General features: G+C 40.0%; 1 protein-coding gene and 1 pseudogene across 6 annotated transcripts in view; both read right to left on the bottom strand.

Moving 5' to 3' along the window:
- The window catches only part of LOC128576105 (contactin-associated protein-like 3), an 80,804-nt gene that overhangs the window by 14,531 nt on the left and 46,375 nt on the right, over nt 1-19,898 (bottom strand). For 2 of the 6 annotated variants that reach the window (XR_008377246.1, XR_008377248.1), the window contains exon 3: nt 2,066-2,210. The exons of 3 other annotated variants lie outside the window; for them this stretch is intronic. The gene's annotated coding sequence lies outside the window, so the exon portion shown is untranslated. Of the gene's footprint in view, nt 1-877; nt 1,198-1,753; nt 1,945-2,065; nt 2,211-19,898 lie in introns of all 6 variants that reach the window. One more of the 6 variants, XR_008377245.1, reaches the window with a different exon arrangement.
- On the bottom strand, nt 8,904-9,786 carry LOC128576150 (heterogeneous nuclear ribonucleoproteins C1/C2-like; annotated as a pseudogene).

Genomic DNA, 19,898 nt, shown 5'->3' with positions numbered 1-19,898 from the left:
AGGACCACATGTTTCTATCCATACACTAGTCTAGTTCCTTATATTGACTGCCTCTGCCTCTGTATGCTGACCAGTTTGTTATGGGTGACAGCTTACAGAGGTTCCACTACATAGTATACAGTGATAAATGTTAAGCAAAATAAAGCAGAGTGCTAAGTTGAACAGAGAAAGTTCTAACTGAGGGTGTGTTATAAGAATCAGTCATACATATGCATATTTAATACCTCCATATTGAATAATACCTATACATTGATAGGAATTTCTATATATTTTTTTTTTGGCCGGGGCTGGGTTTGAACCTGCCACCTCCGGCATATGGGACCGGTGCCCTACTCCTTGAGCCACAGGCACCACTCAGGAATTTCTATATTTTGACACAGTAACAAAGGGAAGTGAAAATCCTCTCACACAATTACTACCTAAGAAAATACTTCCTGAAAATGGAAAATGAGATTACTAAGAAAATAAATGAAAGTTTAAGATGATTGTTTTTAATTCCAAAATGCTTTCCTAGAAGTTGTGTCAACTTATACTTCCAGCAGCAATGCTGGTGTTGAGGCTTAATAGCAAAATCACATGAGTACTGAAGGAAGCTCCAAATGACAATAAAACAGTTCTCTCAAATGTAACCTCTGGGAATACAGCCAATAATTCCTGCTGTTAATATCGCTCTTAAAATCCTAAATTTATGATTAAAAATATGATAAGGGTTAGTTCAGTAACAGAGATGGCAGGGAAAAGAAAAACACCACAGAGAAAGGACAAGTTTTTCTGTAAACTTATAGACAGAATCAAATTTTGTTGCAGTGGATTTCACATCATCTCAATAAACGGTTCTATGTGGAAAAAGCAGCCAGTTTCAGAACCCAGATCTTACCTAAAAGGCAATCCAAAATCAGTAGAGAAGAAATCTTTGCACCACCAAAATAGTCACTGAAGAACTCTCCGAAGACGTGGAAACTGGTAACAAATGACACTCCTGGGAGTGTGGCAGCAATGGCCAGCTCTGGAAGGCGCTGCTGGCAGGATTTTCTGTGTGCCAGCCACTACCTGAGACTGTGTGACTTGGAGGATCAAGTGGAGCTGGAGACAGAATTCACTGAGTGTCTATTTTAGGAGTGGTTGACCTACTCCTTGTGTCTCCTCCCACCCTTAGCAGAACATCAGAGGTTTCTGTGTAGAGGATAAATGTTCATTCTAGGGTTAAAAAGAGAGGGTCAGGAGATTAGAGACCACTAGGACCAATTGAGGAAAGTATTGAAAGCAAAGCACATACTGAAAATTAATATTTCCAGCTTTTTCCCACCATCCACCTCTTAGAATATTGGCAACATGAATATATATATACATACACATATGTGTATGTCATCTGTGGGGGGTTAGACCACCTCAGTAGGTCAAGTCATAAAAAGCCTGAAATTGAGCATTTCCCAAGAAATAAATCTAACAGCAAAATATGGCCCTAAGAGTAAGTTTCTATAGCACCATCATATAATAGGGGAACCTTAGGGCAGTGTGCAGGACTTTGACTAGTGGGTAAGACTTGATTGAAATCCTGGGGTATAATATTAAGTCATGGAGAAATGGAAGGGGCTTCATGGGGATACAGAGAAAAGAGGATGTATTGAAGAAGGTAGAGGTTGAAAGCCAGAGATCAAGAAGAAACTAACATTTAGTCCACAGAGCTCCTGCATTTTTCTAAGCCCAGTGACTTATCAAAACATTTAATATTCCTAAGATTAATATCTATTACCTCTTTTATGAATGATATGCTTTGTAGTTCTCTGTACAAGAAAGTTTTCTTGTTCTCTCTTTTTTAAAAAACATGGGGCCTCTCTATGTTGCCCAAGCTGGTCTCCAACTTCTGGCATTATTATTGGTGTGCTGGGATTATTGGTGTGAGCCAATTCTTGTTCTTTATAAGGTGGTTACACACTTCTGATGCTTAAAATAAAAAAAAAAAAAGCTAAAAGATTGCAAAGTAAGCTCATGGTTGGAGGTTTTCTTCAATTTTCAGCAACTTTGTCATAAAACTCAGAAAAAGAAAGATTCTCAGTAAACATACCAGTGGGAATGTGAGTCAGGAGAGGCTGAGGCTCTCCCAGGAACTACACAGAAGGGTTTATGGAAGTCCAAGGATGCTCTTCCGCAAATGGAATTCTTCTAGCAAAAATCACCCTCCAGTTCTTTCCATTTACAATGTCAATTTCCTAATGATAAGAAAAAAAAAATCTAAGCAAATTTAAACATCATGGAGTTTATTAGAACATTCAGAGGTTTGTGAATAAAGCCATATCAGTCCGTATGCAACCAGCATATCATCATTAGAAGGGCCAACAGAGGGAAATTTTACAAAGCATTTGCTGGCTGGACACAGTGGCTCATGCCTGTAATCCTAGCATTCTGGGAGGCTGAGGCAGGAGGGTTAGTTGAGTTCAGGAATCCAAGACCATATTGTGCAAGAGTGAGCCCCCATCTCTACAAAAAGTAGAAAAATTAGATGGGTGCTGAGGGGTACCTGTAGTCCCAGCTACTCAGGAGGCTGAGGCAGGGAGATCACTTGAACCCAGGAGTTTGAAGTTACCATGAGCTATGATGATGCAGAGACTTCATCCCCCAAAACAAAGCATTTGCTTAGCAAAACAAAGAAAACAATTCTGATTTGTTAGAGTGAAAAGCCTCTAGTGGTTTCTTTTAATGGTTTCTGATTGATACAGTTTCCAGTTTAAGCTTACTGTTTATTGTAGGACCTTGGTTTACTCAAGTAGAAATTTTAAACTGGAAGAAAGAAACATGTTAGCAGGGACTGACTATGTCATAGAAATAGTGCAGGGGAAATGGTAGCCACCTTCTCCATTGAATGGCAGTGGTACCTGCTCTGTAATAGAGACTGATGAAAAATTAGTCTTACTTCTTGATATTGAAGAAAGAGTAGTTATCACTATGGAGTTTAATCAAAAGAATTAGAATAGTATGTTCCTGAGTAGGATCCACATATGACTGTTGGCATTATTTTTGACTACTGTATTATTCAGACTGTATCATAGATCTCATGTGTCAATAAAATTTAATTGTTCCTAACTGTGGAAAAAAAAAAAAAAAAGAACCAGAGCCACCCCAGTATAGTAGCTTCTCATGCACATTTTTTAAAACGCTACGATGGGAAACTTGAAGACTTGGACAGTCTCTGAGACTTTGCGATTTGTAATGGTTTTTAAGAAACAAAAACAATGTTGAAAAGCAATAGGGGGAAGTGGGAAAGAGGGGGGGTGGGTAGAGGGAGGGGGATCGGTGGGATCACACCTGTGGTGCATATTATAGGGGTATTTGCGAAACTTGGTAAATGTAGAATGTAAATGTTTTGGCACAGTAACTGAGATAACGCCGGAAAGGCTATGTTAACCACTGTGATAAAAATGTGTCAAATGGTTTATGAAGTGAGTGTATGATGCCCCATGATCATATCATTGTATACAGTTATGATTTAATAAAAAAATTTAAAAAAAATAAAAAAAAAATAAAATATGCTAAAAAAAAAAAAAAAGAAACAAAAACAATCACAATTCTTTCCTCTTCTTCTTCCCTTCTTAGACATAGCAAAGTGCTTTGAAATGTATGAATGGCAGCGCCGTCAGAAGGAAGAAGAGGAAGAGATAGGGATAGATGAGGAGGGAGAGAATGAAAAAAAAAAAAAAAGAAGAAGTGATCCAATTTGGAAACTGAAAATCACACTCACACTCTGTTCCCCCCATGATAAGGGAAAACTCCTGTAAATTCAAAAGAAATAGCACCAATTCTGGGAAGACGGCCGACTGACAGCAACACTTGGCAGAGGCTTCTGACCAGAGGAAGAAAAACTGGATGGAATCGGACGCTATGAAGCCAAAGGGGGGCAGCTGAGCCAAGAAAGAAGTTTGGCAAGCTATAACTCCAAGAAAGAAGCATTCAAGAAAACAAATTATAGGTACAAAGCCTATTGACCAGAGGATAAGAGACCCCTCCCCCAAGCAGGAGCCTGCTACAGGCTATCTGCAAGGAAGCAGGGAACAAAAGACCTCTCGTTTCACCTCCCTGGAGAGGGCAACTGAACACCAGGTCTCTTTGTCCAGGGAGGCCCCACTTTTGAACCTAGACACCACCCCACCAGGCATAAAATTTGAACAGATATTTTCCCCAACAAGTCAAAATTTCCAGTTCACCCCTCACCCCTCACATGGCAGTCTGAAGTTCTGCCCCCTGCAGAGCACAGAGTGTTTGGTCTTTTTCTGAGAGATCTGGCCATAGTGTGAACCTCCAACCACCAGGATAAAATCTGTGAACAACAGGGAAGAAAGAGGGTGTGGGAAGAAAGGGACACTTGGCAAGAGGAGGAGCAGTCCCCTGGTCATGACTATGCCCAGCTAGTGGTGATGTTGACTCTCAGTTCGGGCTATGTCTGGCAGGACAGGCTGTAGAACTCCTGGCTCTGGTGGCATCCACAGCAGGAGAGTGGTTGCCCCATGTGGACTGAGTTTGGCAGGCAGGGCTTGTTCCCAGCCCTGACAAGTACTCAGATGTGTGCTCAGGACACCATTGGGAACCTGTAAGAGAAACCAAGGTGTTCTTCAAATGACAATCATGGGACCACCTGCTCTGTGTGCCATAGAGCTGACCAGGTGATTTAAATATCCTTTTAGACATAAACTTCCCAAGAAAAGAAAGTCATTGAGCAATGTAATTTCCCAGTCCATTAAGAAATGTATATAAAACACAGCCAGACTTAAGATTTTATGGATATCACGATAATATATAATATTACATGTACATATGAAAATACATACAGAGCCTGTATAAACTGAAGCATACACATGTGTATTAAAATTATGTATGTATGTATGTATTACACGCAATTGCAAGTAGAACAGGCCCTGCTAACCTACTGACCACTTCCTGTAGCATCAGGGCTCAACAGCTCCCTGCCAAGTGGGGCCCCAGTCCTGCTCCTCCTATTGAGGGATCTCCACCTAAACTTTGGTCCCATCCAACATCCAGCCTCTCCACAGATATTTACTGTGCTCCTACCATGTTCCAGATACTAGGGGCATCAAGTGCTGTTGCTTGTCATAGGCAAAGACAATACCACGGGGAAAATTTCTCTTCTGGCAGCACCTACCCACCTCCAGGTCTGGCATCTTCAGATTTTTAATCTTAGGAACATTCATGACAGGTATTGATTACTCTTCTAAGCTTTCTCCTGGTATAACTTTATATCCCATGAGTCTTCATATCAATCCCATTTGTGCTGTAGCTAGCAGGAATTCCTCAGAGTTTGCAACCTTTAGATAGTTTGCTATCATGGCTGTCAACCCTGATATAAGTGGATCACATTTTGAGTTTCGTGTAGTTTTCATTGGGATGTTAAATGCACAGGAAGGATGATGCCTTCCTGGAAGTAGAACAGGACCTGCTAACCTAGCAACTAAAATGTTCCTTGAGGGTTTCACAATAACTTATTAATTATTAATAACTTAAACAAACCAAACTACTCAGATTTATGTTTATTAGTACTTTCTTTCAAATCAAACCATTTTGATTTTTTTTTTTTTTTGAGACAGAGTCTCACTCTGTGCCCCAGGTAGAGTGCCATGGGGCCATAGCTCATAGCAACCTCAAACTCGTGGGCTCAAGTAATCCTCTTGCCTCAGCCTCCAAGTAGCTGGGACTACAGGTACTCACCACAACACCCAGCTCTTTTGTTTTTAGAGATGGGAGTCTTGCTCTTGGTCAGGCTGGTTTTGAACTCCTGAGCTCAGGCTATCCACCTGCCTCGGCCTCCCAGAATGGTAGAATTACAGGTGTGAGCCACAGCACCTGGCCATCAAATGAAACTATTTTGCAGAATTATATTTTATTTTTATAAAGAATTACTGAAATGTTCACCTTGCACACCACATTTCAGGCAAAATTCACAATATATTGCTAACACTCAGCTGAATAAATCACTTACCCTGATGCTTTTTTTTTTTTTTTTAAAAAAAAAGCACTTCTAACTGGGAGGTTTAATTGTAGTAATCTATGTACTAGCCAAGGAAGACAATGCATTGAAAATATAATGGTAAATTTTGTTGTTTGGCTGGATAACACTATAGCTTTATTTCTACTTACAGGGTACTGGTTCCCAGCCAGAGTTGTTTTTGCCTCCAAGGAACAAAATGTATGGAAACATTTTTGGTTATTAAAACCAAGGGGTCCTACTGGCATTTTATGGGTTCAGATTAGAGACATGCCAAACATACTGTAGTACACAGGTCAGCCTAAGACCTTTCTGTCCCTCACCCCCCAAAAAGAATTAGGCATTATCTGGGTCAAAATGTTACTAGTACTTAAGCAGAGAAAACTTACCATAGACCAGTGGAGGTAAAAATGGTAAAACTCCTGGAATTTACACAGTTTTATTTCTAGGTTTTCCTTTTTTCTAATTTGCTATAGGGGACTTTCTGTCCCTCATTGTTTTTCTAAACCGGTGTGATTTTTGGCATAAACTGCTCCACCCCGTCATGAGACCAGCTCTTGTACTTTTAAGATACTATGAATATGAGCTCCAGACTTATAATGGTGAATTCCGAAGCCCTTCCAAATGTCTTACGACCCAACCCCACTCTGTCACATGACCTGTGTATACACTTAAATCATTCTGAAATGTCCTTCACACGTGTCCTCTTTCAAAATATAAAACATCTTCCTTGCATAAACGCTTCCTATGCAGAACTGGCCAAGTGGTGACTACTTAATCCACTTGAAATGTTGTTCTATGAAAGACAAATGACTATTCAACTGGCAGTAACCTCAGTACCACTCTTGACATTTGATATCTTCACCTACGCTCCCTCCTAAATTTCTTCATCTACTTCAGACAACAAACCTTAGGCTTATCTGAGGCCTAAGAAGTCCAAAAGCAGTCTTGTGGAGATCTGTGGCTCAGTCTCCCTCATCAAAAACTTACATTTTGGGGTGAAGCAAGATGGCAGACCAAAAAGGTGGTTTGGCTAAGTTCTCCTAGTACAACTGAGGAATGGGAGAAATCCAGGCTGTGCCTGGTGCAGAGACCTTGCCTAGAGCTGTGGCTCAGGGTGCCCAGCAATGTGGCGTGATGCTGGATACAGTGCAAGAATGGGAGTGGAGAAGATCTGACATGCTAGTTGTAAGCCAGTGGGAGTGACCCGCTCGGTTTTGGAAGTCTGGAAGGGAGAAAGCCTTTTTGCAGTTTTTTATTCAGGGGGAAGCTGTGCATTGAGGGGAAAGCTTGGGAGAGTGGGCAAACCGAACAGTGATCAACAAACAAATTTGATCAGCAACCAAACGGAACAGTGATCAACAACCAAATTTGTGGGCTGGTGGGAACAGATTTGCCACCAGTGTGGTGGAGGTAAATGGCCATACTGGTAAGGTCGTGACAGCCAGAGAGCGGCCATTGTAGGAGGGTCCAAGAAAATTGTGAGAGTGAGCCTCCCACAGGATACACACTTCTTAGTTCTGCCTGCTGGGATTGGACCTGCAATCGTGATAGGCTCAGGGACTCCTGCACCCCACTGGAACTGTTGTCTAGGGACACAATAGACCTGACTCTGAAAGTTTCTGGAGAGCTTTGAGATCCTAACCCCACAGGGTCTGAATGCTGAGGAAATAATCAGGTGATCACCTCAGAAAATTAAGTAGGGAAACAGATCTATGCCTCAGAACCAGGGAGAAGTTAACAGCTGTATTGTCTGTCCCCTAAAACTATAGTGCCACCTGATGTCCCAGCAGTATATTACAACACAAATATATTCCTACTGAAGTAGGTGCCTTCCCTTCTTCCATATACGTATATATACACATATGCTTTTCTATGTATGTATATACAAATTTTTTTATTTTTTATTTTCGTTGATGTTGTTAGTATTTTTTTCTTTTTTTCCTTCTTTTTTTTTGCTGAGTTTGCTTATTTTTGGTTATTAGAGCTTTTTGTTATGTTGTATTGATGTGTTTCACTTGCTATTTATTTGACTGGTTCTTTTCTTAACTTTCATTTTTACTTTCATCAAGAGCAATGGCTCCTATGTTTGTTTACAATATTTTAGCCTCCCTTATTCTCTTTATTTCACTCCTGTATACTCTCTCTTTGGATAGAGACTCTTTTACCTTTCTCATCTCTCCCACATAAATCACTTCTACAACAGCTAAGATATCCCCTCCCTTTCTTTTTTCTGTTTGTCTTTCTCCTTTCTTTCTTTTTTTTCTTCAAATTCTTGGTTTAATACGGACTTATTTTGAAGAAAAAAGGTCCCAAACATCAGGCCATAATATCAACTTTAGAAAACAAATCTTAAGACGATTACACTAATTATTTTTCTAAAGGATGCATTTGACATGGCAACTCTCATTGATAAAAATACATTGTTACATTTGTGTTGAATTGCCCCACATTAGCACTCTTACATGAGGTACAACACATACTTCCAACACAAAGCTGCTCATAGGTGATACTTTAACTAAATGAGATTGCCTTTGCAGTTAGGGAAGCAACTACTAAGTTCATGTATGAATGGCAAGAACTGTACTCCCTGCGCAACAAGGTATTATTTTGGAGACAACTGATGAAAACCATACATCCTTTTTATTGTTAAGCCATAAAGAGGTATCAAAATTAAAAGCAAAACATTACAGGGTAAAAGTTAACAGAACTACTAGGAGCATCAAAGAAAGTGAAAATGGGACTAGGAACAGGGCAATATGAATTAATGAATTAGGGAAGGACAAGAATGGGGAGAACAGTGAGCATGTGGTGAAGGTACTAGGGGGAGAGGATCTGGTGAAAATTTTGATCTACACAAGCACCTAGGTAAAGAAATAATGGGATAAGATTTGTAAACCCCACTATGTGCTTAAGAGTCATCCATGTCATTGACGCTGTCTCCGTCATCCTCTCTGTCCTCAGCCTCTTTTTCATCACCATTGAAGAGCTCCAGTTGGTCTTCCCCCATCTTCATTATCATCATCATCCAGTAGGTCCCCCTCCTCAGCAGAGTCATCTGCACCCCCCTCAGACTCCATCTTCACATTAGTCTCATCTTTCTTCAGGGAGCTGCTGCTCTGCTCCTCTTCAGACTTATCATTCTTCAGCTATACTGATGCTTGTTTGCTCTGTTCCTTTTCAATTTTTTCCAGGTTTTCCAGTAAAGAATCCACTTTTTGTTTTATCTTGGTCAGTTCCTTCTTGATGACCTGAAGGTCATCTCCTTTCACTTAGACTTGGAAGAATCTTGCTGTCCACTCTTAGAATTTAAGCTACTTTTCCCTTTTGTGAGGTGTTTCCTGATACACACTGGCATTTTGAGGGCACCATAGCCCAAGCAATAGGAAGAGGAGGAGGAACACGTGCTGGGTAACTGTACATCCTGTCATAATAATCCCATTGAAAGTCATAGTCCAAGTCAAAAGGGGAGCTATAAATCTCCACTGCAGATCATTTCACATCTGCTTTTCCTCGATTCGGCTTTGCAGCCAGATTAATATATAAAACTTGGCTAGCAATCATTCTGCCATCCTCTCCTGCTGTAGCAGCCTGGGCATTTCTCTCATTAACATACCGAACAAAGGCAAAGCCCTTGTGAACAGAGCACCCACAATATTGCCATATTTTGAGAAAATTGCCTCCACATCAGACTTCTTGACCACAAGAGCATTGAGATTCCCAATAAATACATGGGAGTTCATGGACAGAGGGTCTGTATTGTTGGTAACATTGCTAGCCATTGTGTTTGATGATAAGGTTCTTCACAAAGTGAAAAAACAGGAAGGGGGAGGGAGAAGAGATTCAATTCCAAGTCTCCTACTCCTGGGTACTACATGGAGAAGCCAAGTACTGCTTGAGGTCAACAATGCAGCTGCAACTGCTCTGTCTTCAACTCTTCACAAAATCTCTCCTTTCTTTCCTTACTCCACTCCACTTACCTCTCCTTTATTTGATATAATGATATTTTAACTTTCCTTTATCTATTCTTATTTTAATAGCTTTTTTGTTTTTTTGCTGAGAGCTGGGGTAACACTGCTATGGTCTGGCAGGTAGGCCACAGCAGTAGTATGGCTCAAGGTAGTTAAAAGACCTCTCTACCTTTGGCCCTAGGAGGAAAGTATTGGCAAGTTCATGCTACAGAATTTTTCTATCTTGTTTTCAACCTTACTTAATTTTTCCTTCCTGTTTTCATTTTTGCTGTATTTCTTGTCTTCCTATTTTTGGCACAGGAAGAGTTTGGCTCTGATCAGGCTCTTAAGGAGCTCCTGACTTTCAGGAACCCACCCAGTCCAGCCCCCCAAAATCCTTGAGTTACAGGCAAGGCCTTACCACCATGCTGATCAATACCATTTCTTCCATCTCTCTCATACTCTCTTCCTATCACCTGTTCTTCAATTTTTTTTCTGTTATTCTCACTTCCCCCTTTTTTTCTTTCTTTTCTTTAATGTTTTCCTTCTTTTATCCTTTTTATTTATTCTTCTCTTGTTTCTCCCTGCTCACTCTTTACCTTTCTCCTCCTTTTGGACTTATACCAAAGGCCTCTTCATCACCTAAACTCTGAGACGATGTAATTTGAAGCAAAGGAGGAAGTGAGAAGGCAAAAGGAGCACAAGGAGGTGAACAAGAAGAAAGTACACATGAGGAGGAACCAACTGAAAAATTTAGGCACCATTCCAAAACAAAATAGAGCAAGTCCTCCAGGGGACCATGAGGCAGCTATTACAGAAGACTCCTCCTATAAAGAATTAATGGATTTGATGGAAAGAGAATTTAAAATATGGATTATTAAGAAAATAAAGGGAATGGATGAGAAAATGGAAAGACAGAACTAAAGTAGAATATAGAAAGGCTATGGCAGAGCTTAAAGAAATGAAGGAGACAGTCAGGGAATATAAAGATGCAGTAGAAAATATCAAAAATAGATTAGACCATGGAGAAGAAAGAACATCAGAGTTAGATGATAAAGTGTTCTAGTTAACCCAAGTAGTTACTGAGGCAGAAAAGAAGAGCAAGAAATCAGAGCAGACACATAGAGAACTACGAGATTCCATGAAGCATTCAAACATATGAATAATAAGAATCCTTGAAGGGGAAAAAGATTGTCCCAAAGATAGGGAAGCCCTACTGGAGACTATCATAAATGAAAACTTCCCACATTTTACTGAAGATTCCGACTTTACTTTCAGGTAGTTATCAAAACCCGAATCATCTCAACTCTAACAGAGTTTCTCCAAGACACATTGTAATGAACCTGTTCAAAGTCAAGATGAAGGAGAAAATATTGCAACCAGCTAGGAGTAAACAACAACTGACCTACAGGGGCAGAGCTATTAGGATGACAGGAGACTTTTCAACTGAAACTTTCCAAGCCAGAAGATCATGGTCATCACCTTCAATACCCTTAAACAAAACAACTTTTTCAGCCCAGAATTCTGCATACCACTAAATTAACCTGTAAAGTTGATGGAGAAATCAAATCTTTTGTGGATATACAAGCACTGAAGAAATGTACTACAGCAAGACCAAAACTATAGGAAATACTTGAACCTATTTTCAAAAATGAACACCACAATGGACCACCACCAAAGTAAATACTAGAAGCTAAAGGACAAAACATAGCTTCCACAGTGGTGTAAAGGATAAAACTACACAACTGACTTTCTCACAACAAGATGAATAATATCCTACCAAGCTTGTCAATGCTCTCAATAAATGAGTAGTATTTATGAAAGACAAATCAAAACTCAGGGTTAAGGGATGGAAAACAATATTTTAAGCAAACGGGAATCAGAAGAAAGGAGGGGTTGCAATCTTATTCTCAGATACAAGCAGATTCAAAGTGACTAAAGTTAAGAAAGACAAAGATGGACATTTCATACTGGTCAAAGGAATAATACAACAAGAATACATCTCAATTTTAAACATTTACACACCTAACTTAAATGCTCCCAGATTTATTACATAGACCTTGATGGGTCTAATCAATATTATATCCCATAACACCATAATACAGGGGACTTTAAACCCAGTTTCTCTGACAGAACTGAATAGCTCCTCTAAACAGAAACTAAACAAAGATAAAAAGGACTTAAACATGACCTAGAACAAATGGGATTAATAGACATATACAGAACATACCATCCCAAAGTAAAAGAATATACCTTTGCTTGTGGCACATACTCCAAAATAGATTACATCCTAGGATATAAATCAAACCTCAGCAAAATTAAAGGAATAGAAATTATACCTTGTATCTTCTCATACCACAAGACTATAAAGGTAGAACTCAACTTGTACAAAAATGTTCATCCCCACACAAAGGCATGGAAATTAAACAACTTTCTACTGAATAATAGTTGGGTTCAGGAAGAGATAAAATTAATTTCTTCAAACTTAACAATAATGAAGACACAAGTTAACCAAAACCTGTGGGATACAGCAAAAGCAGTCCTGAGAGGAAAATTTATTGCACTAGATGCCTACATTCGAAAAACAGAAAGAGAGCACATCAACACACTCACAAACCATCTCATGGAAGTGGAAATAGAAGAACAATTTAATCCTAAACCCAGCAGAAGAAAAAAAAATCAAAATTAAATCAGAGACTAATGAAACTGAAAACAAACAAGAAAAAATCATTTAGAAAATTAGCAAAGTAAAAAATTGTTTTTATGAAAAAATAAATTAAATAGATAAAACTTTGGTCAGACTTACAGAAAACAGAAAAGTAGTCTCTACTAACCTTAGTCAGAAATGATAAAGGGTAAATAACAACAGATGCCACAGAAATACAAGAAATTATCTCTGAATATTACAAGAAACTCTACACCCAGAAATTTTATAATGTGGAGGAAATGTATCAATGCTTGGAATCACACCCTCTCCCTAGACTTAATCAAGAATATATAGGTCTTCTGAACAGACCAATTTCAACCACGGAAATCAAAGAAACAATTTAAAAAATCTCCCAGCAAAAAAAATGCTCTGGTCCAGATGGCTTCCCTCCACAATTCTATGAAACCTTTAAAAGAATTGATACCCATTCTACAGAAACTATTTCAAAAAATGGAGAAGGAGGGGATCTTCCCCAGCACATTCTATGAAGGAAACATCACCTTGAAAGGGCCAAATAAAAAGAACTTCAGACCAATTTCACCAATGAATATAGATGCAAAAATTCTCAATAAAATCCTATCCAAGAGATTACAGTTTCTTATTAAAAAAGTCCTACATCACAATCAAGTAGGTTTCATCCCAGGGATACAAGTCTGGTTTAACACACCCAAGTCCATAAATGTAACTCCTCTCCATATCCACCAAAACAAAAACAAAGATCATATGATCCTCTCAACAGATGCAGAAAAAGCATTTGATAAAATTCAACATCCTTAGGTGGCACCTGTGGCTCAGTTGGGCACCGGCCCCATATACCGAGGGTGGAGGGTTAAAATTTGGCCCCAGCCAAACTGCAACCAAAAGAAAAAAAAAATTCAACATCCTTTTTTAATTAGAACTCTGAAGAAAATAGGCATAGGTGGCCATTTCTTAAACTGATCAAAGCCATCTACAACAAACCCAAAGCTGATATTATACTGAATGGAGTGAAACTGAAAGCTTTTCTACTCAGAACTGGAACAACACAAGGTTGTTCTCTAGTACTACTACTATTCAGCATAGTGCTGGAAGTTCTAGCTAATACAATCAGGCAAGAGGAGGTAATAAAGGGCATCCAATGGGGGCAGGGGAAGTCAAAATCTCCATCTTTGTCAACGATATGATCTTATACTTAGAAAACCCCAAAGACTCACACCAAGACTCCTGCAAGTGATAAAAAGTACAGTCATGTCTCAGGACATAAAATCAATGTCCAGGGAGGTGGAGCATGATGGCAGACAGGACGGACATGTAGCCCACCTCTCCCAAGCCATCAGGTGAGAGGAATGGGGGTCTGGACCTTCCCCATGTGTGAATTATTGGTGTGGACGAATAGCTGGAGATGCTCAGTGAATTGATGGATTACTATATATGAGGGGTAACTTAAAACCACAGACTCTGTTGTAGATATTCTTCCCTGCTTGGCCGTGCTGGCCAGCAGGCCCCTCCCTTAGGGAGGACAGCAGCTTGCAAATGCTGACAAAACACAATTGACAAATATTTATTCCTGAACTGAGGAAGGCATCTGTAAGGAAAGCCACTCAAAACCATGGGGAGCTGGGCAACCTGACGGAAAACTGAAGGGAAGCAATTCCGCCCAGGAAACAGACATTTTGAACTACCCAAAAGGGTGGGCACCTTCCCCCAGTCCAGGAGTGATTGAATAGCATTCCTGGTGGAGAATGTTGGAGGGGGCTGGCGGTTCAGGCTGCCCAGCAAACTGGAGGGTCCCCATCCAAAAGGGAAACTCTGAATCATAAAACTCAGAATAAGGTCCCCGACTGCTCCGGTCACAGGAACCGGCTACAGCCGCAGGAACCAGCTACAGCCGCGGAACCCGCCAGCAGCTGTGCAAACCCAGAAGCACCCTCCCCCATAGCTGATTGCATTCACCAGTTTGCAGGAGAAACTGGGAGCAGAGTGGAAATATTTGAGAAGCGTGGACTCCTACACTGAGTGGGAAGGTTGGTCACGAGTGCTCTCTGGAGCAGAACAGCCGAGGTTACACAACACTTAGATGACAAACTTTTACAGAAACTCCAAAATGGCGATCGGCCATGCAAGGTGGTTACCATTAAAACAGTATAAACCTTGAATCAGGTATAAGCCTGGAAACAACTCACAGCAACACCGGGTACCCAGAAAGTATATTGCAGTGTGAATATATTCCTACGAAAGTTGATCTCTACGTCATACATATAGATGTACATTTCTACATAAAAGAATAATATTTTTGTGGTTGGTGCCTTTTTTTTTCTTTTCTCCTTTTCTCTTTTTTTTTTTTTTTTTGTTTGTTTTGTTCTGTTTTTTCCTCACCATTTCATTGGAGGAGCTTTTGTTAATTTTTTATTATTACTTTTTATATAGATATATTTTTTATTATCTATTTTTTCTATTTTTAATTTATCCTTTCTTCTCTTTTAACCTTTCTACAAACACCACATTTTTCTTTTTCTATTTTTTTCAATTATTTTATGATTATCACTATTTTTATTGCAGATGTTTTTATGTTGCTGTTGTCGTGGCTGTTGTCTGTATGTCTATGTGTCTCCGTCTGTTTCCGTATCTATGGGCTTGTGTGTCTGGTAGCCTTTGTATCTGTTTATTTGCTCATTTGCTCTCAAGGAGCTTGGTGTTATGACCTGCAACTCTGAGCTCCCAGAACTCCCCTCCACTCTCACTCTGAGGTCTGGATGCCTGCCCCCAGGAGTCCAGATTCTTGGGTGATTTCCCATGAGATGTGGACAGGCCCTGGACTGCAGCTGCACAGTGCAGATTCTGCAGCACAAAAGTGAGGAGATTGCAGTTGGCTAAGAGGGAATCACGCCGTAGCAGCGGTGTCCTGAGGTACACAGCAGCAGCCGTCTTTAGCAATAACAAGGCCCACTCCCAGATATCCTGTAGCCACTCCTCCTATCTCCCTGGGCAACCACATGAGGCCGGGCATCTTCATAGATGCAACCACCACGGAACAGACCTGGTACTGAAACACAGGCCCTGTGAGTAAAGGGTTTGCCAGAGGCGGTACTGGCCTGGGTGGAATGCGGGGACCAGAAAATGCATGCACAGAGCCAGGAAACTCCCAGGGTGGGGCTGATCCAGAGGAACGCTTTACTGAGCCTAAGACACACCTGGCCCTCAGGAGATCAGCCTATAGACAAAGGAGGCCAAGAGCCTACAGGTGACAACTAATCGGGCTGCGAATACAAACCTGCAGGAGTAAAGACAGGGCCTGAGGCACAGGTTCTAGGAACTCAAATCAGCCTCTCCTCTGCAGAGGAATCTAGCAGGGTCAGAAACAAACTCCCACAGGGTTGTTCTGTTCAGCCAGTAACATAAACTAAGGGTGGGGCTGGAACTGAGTGAACAACCCTAGCCTCCATCAAGTGCCCAAGGTTGACAGGCCTCACCACGCCCTACTGGATAGAGGCAGAGAGCAGCGGCCTGGACGAGCAGATACAGACTTCCCTGTGATTTAGGGAGGTGCAAGTCTCTGGAGTATCTGCCCACTGCAGACAACTGACTGGGTCACAGCCCTGAGACACAGAGCTGCAAGGTGTGGAAAGAGGCACCAACCTTCCCAAACTTATCTATTTGCTGGGTGGCTCCTCTGGACTCCACGCAGCACTGGAGGAAGCCATATCAGAGTAGTCAACCAGACACCTGTTATCCAGTTACCAGAGACCTCTTAAACTCTCCCACCCAAGACAGGTGCTGACTGAGACAATTGATTTGGACCCTTTGAACTGAGCTAATCGTCTGAGGACTATTCAGGTGGTGCCTTGGGTGTATGGTTGTAAGGAGGTTTGATTTTCCTTTTCCAATTGTTGCCTGTGGTGGGTGGGGAGACTTAATTGCTAGTATTTCTCCACAGCTGAGTCTTCAACCCAGAGTAACTGTTTCACTAGGGTTTAACAGAAACCAGGTGAAAACAAGAGAGAACACTTAGCCCCACCACTCCTAACAGGGCCCCAGTTTCTCAGACCACAGCACTGTACAGGTCCTTGACAAAGCTCCAGGGGAAAAATCAAAGGGAGTAAAACAATCAAGGGGCAGAATAAGGGGAAAAACTCTGGTAACATGAATAACCACAATAGATCAACCCACCCACCCCCAAGGAAAGATATGGCAGATGTAATTGAAGATCCCATTCACAAACAACTGCCTGAGATGTCAGAAATCAAACTCAGAATTTGGATTGCAAACAAGATTAATAAAATGGAATTAGGAATTTAAGGAGAAATTCAAAATTTGTCTCAAGAATTTAATGAATTTAAAGACAAAACCATCAAAGACTTAGACACACTGAAGCAAGCCCTCAAAGATCTGAAAAATAGAGTAGAATCCCTCATTAACAGAGTGGAGCAAGGAGAAGAAAGGACTTCTGACATTGAAGACAAAGCCTTTGAATGCTCCCAAACTCTCAAAGAAGAAGAGAAACGGAGAGCAAAAACGAATCATTCTCTCAGAGAGCTCTGGGATAATTCAAAGAAGGCTAATATCCAACTCATTGGAATCCCTGAAACCGATGAAGTGGCCTTGCTAGGCACAGAGGCACTTTCCATGAAATTATAAAAGAGAATTTTTCAGACATGCCAAGAGATTCTGAAATTCAGATAGCAGACAGCTGCAGACACCCAGCACGACTCATCCCCAACAAGACATCCCCCAGGCATATCATAATTAACTTCACTAAAGCTAATATGAAAGAGAAGATTCTCAAAGCAGCCAGATATAAGAAAGCCATTACCTACAAAGGGAAGAATATTAGAATGACTGCAGATCTCTCTGCTGAAACCTTTCAAGCCAGAAGAGGGTGGTCATTGACTTTTAATCTCCTACAGCAAAATAACTTTCAAACCAGATCCTGTATGCAGCTAAACTGAGTTTCATTTATGATGGAGAAATTAAATACGTTAATGACATTCATATGTTGAAGAAATTTGCCATAACCCAACCAGCTCTCCAGGATATCCTCAGACCTATCTTCCATAATGACCAACCCATTCCTCTACAACAAAAGTAAACTCACTCAGAAACTTTTGATCAAACTCCAACTTACACAGTGGCAAAAGGATTAAAAATGTCCACTGGACTTCTGAAAAACTCGATACCCAAAATTTTACCAGACTTATCAATATTCTCCATCAATGTGAACAGCTTAAACTGAAACAGAGATAGGTTAGCTGAATGGATACAAAAACTCAGGCCAGATATTTGTTGCATACAAGAATCACATCTTAACTTAAAAGACAAATATAGACTCAGGGTGAAAGGATGGTCATCCATATTTTAGGCAAATGGTAATCAGAAAAAAGCAGGTGTTGCAATTTTATTTGCAGAAACAATAGGCTTTAAACCAACAAAAGTAAGGAAGGATAAGAATGGTCACTTCATATTTTTCAAGGGTAATACTCAATATGATAAGATTTCAATTATTAATATCTATGCACCCAACCAGAATGTACATCAATTTATAAAAGAAACGCTAACAGACATAAGCCACTTGATTTCCTCCAGCTCCATAATAGTCGGAGATTTCAATACTCCTTTGGCAATATTGGATCAATCCTCCAATAAGAAGCTGAGCAAAGAAATCTTAGATTTAAACCTAACCATCCAACATTTGGATTTAGCAGACATCTACAGAACATTTCATCCCAACAAAAGTGAGTACACATATTTCTCATCAGCCTACAGAACTTACTCCAAAATCGATCACATCTTAGGCCACAAGTCTAACCTCAGTAAATTTAAAGGAATAGAAATCATTCCTTGCATCTTCTTGGACCAACATGGAATAAAAGTTGAGCTCAGTAACAACAGGAATCTGCATACTCATACAAAGACATGGAAGCTAAATAACCTTATGCTGAACGATAGCTGGGTTAGAGATGAGATCAAGAAAGAAATTGCCAAATTTTTGGAAGAAAACGACAATGAAGACACAAATTATCAGAACCTCTGTGATACGGCAAAGGCAGTCCTAAGAGGGAAATTTATAGCTCTGCAAGCATTCCTCAAGAGAATGGAAAGAGAGGAAGTTAACAACTTAATGGGACATCTCAAGCAATTGGAAAAGGAAGAACATTCCAACCCCAAACCTAGTAGAAGAAAAGAAATAACCAAAATTAGAGCAGAATTAAATGAAATAAAAAACAAAAGAATTATACAACAGATCAATAAATAAAAAAGTGGGTTTTTTGAAAAGGTCGATAAAATAGATAAACCTTTGGCCAACCTAATCAGGAAAAAAGGAGTAAAATCTCTAATCTCATCAATCAGAAACAACAAAGACGAAATAACAACAGACTCCTCAGAAATTCAAAAAATCCTTAATGAATATTACAAGAAACTTTATTCTCAGAAATATGAAAATCTGAAGGAAATTGACCAATACTTGGAAGCATGTCACCTTCCAAGATTTAACCAGAATCAAGTGGAAATGTTAAACAGTCCCATATCAAGTTCTGAAATAGCATCAACTATACAAAACCTCCCTACAAAGAAAAGCCTGGGACCAGATGGTTTCACATCAAAATTCTACCAAACCTTTAAAGAGAAATTACTACCTATATTACTCAACCTGTTCCAAAAGGTAGAAAAAGAAGGAAGACTACCCAACATGTTCAATGAAGCAAACATCACCCTGATCCTCAAAAAAGGAAAAGACCCAAAAAGAAAATAAAATTATAGACCAATATCACTAATGAATATAGATGCAAACATATTTAATGAGATCCTAACAAACAGAATCCAGAAACACATCAAACAAATTATACATCATGACCAAGTGGGTTTTATCCCAGGGTCTCAAGGCTGGTTCAATATCCATAAATCTATACGTATAATTCAGCACATAAAAAAATAAAAAACAAAGATCATATGACTCTCTCAGTTGATGCAGAAAAAGCTTTTGATAATATCCAGTATCCCTTCATGATCAGAACACTTAAGAAAATTGGTATAAAAGGGACATTTCTTAAACTGATAGAGGCCATCTACAGCAAACCCATAGCCAATATCGTATTGAATGGAATTAAATTGAAATCATTTCCACTCAGATCAGGAACCAGACAAGGCTGCCCATTGTCTCCACTGCTCGTTAACACTGTAATGCAAGTTTTAGCCATTGCAATTAGGGAAGAAAAGGTGATCAAGGGTATCCACATAGGGTCAGAAGAGATCAAACATTTGTTCTTCGCAGATA

The sequence above is a fragment of the Nycticebus coucang genome, chromosome 2 (genome assembly GCF_027406575.1).
Source record: "Nycticebus coucang isolate mNycCou1 chromosome 2, mNycCou1.pri, whole genome shotgun sequence".
Taxonomy (NCBI): Eukaryota; Metazoa; Chordata; class Mammalia; order Primates; family Lorisidae; genus Nycticebus; species Nycticebus coucang.
The sequence above is the reverse complement of the archived record's forward strand: the minus strand, read 5'-3'. Positions and strand labels throughout refer to the sequence as shown.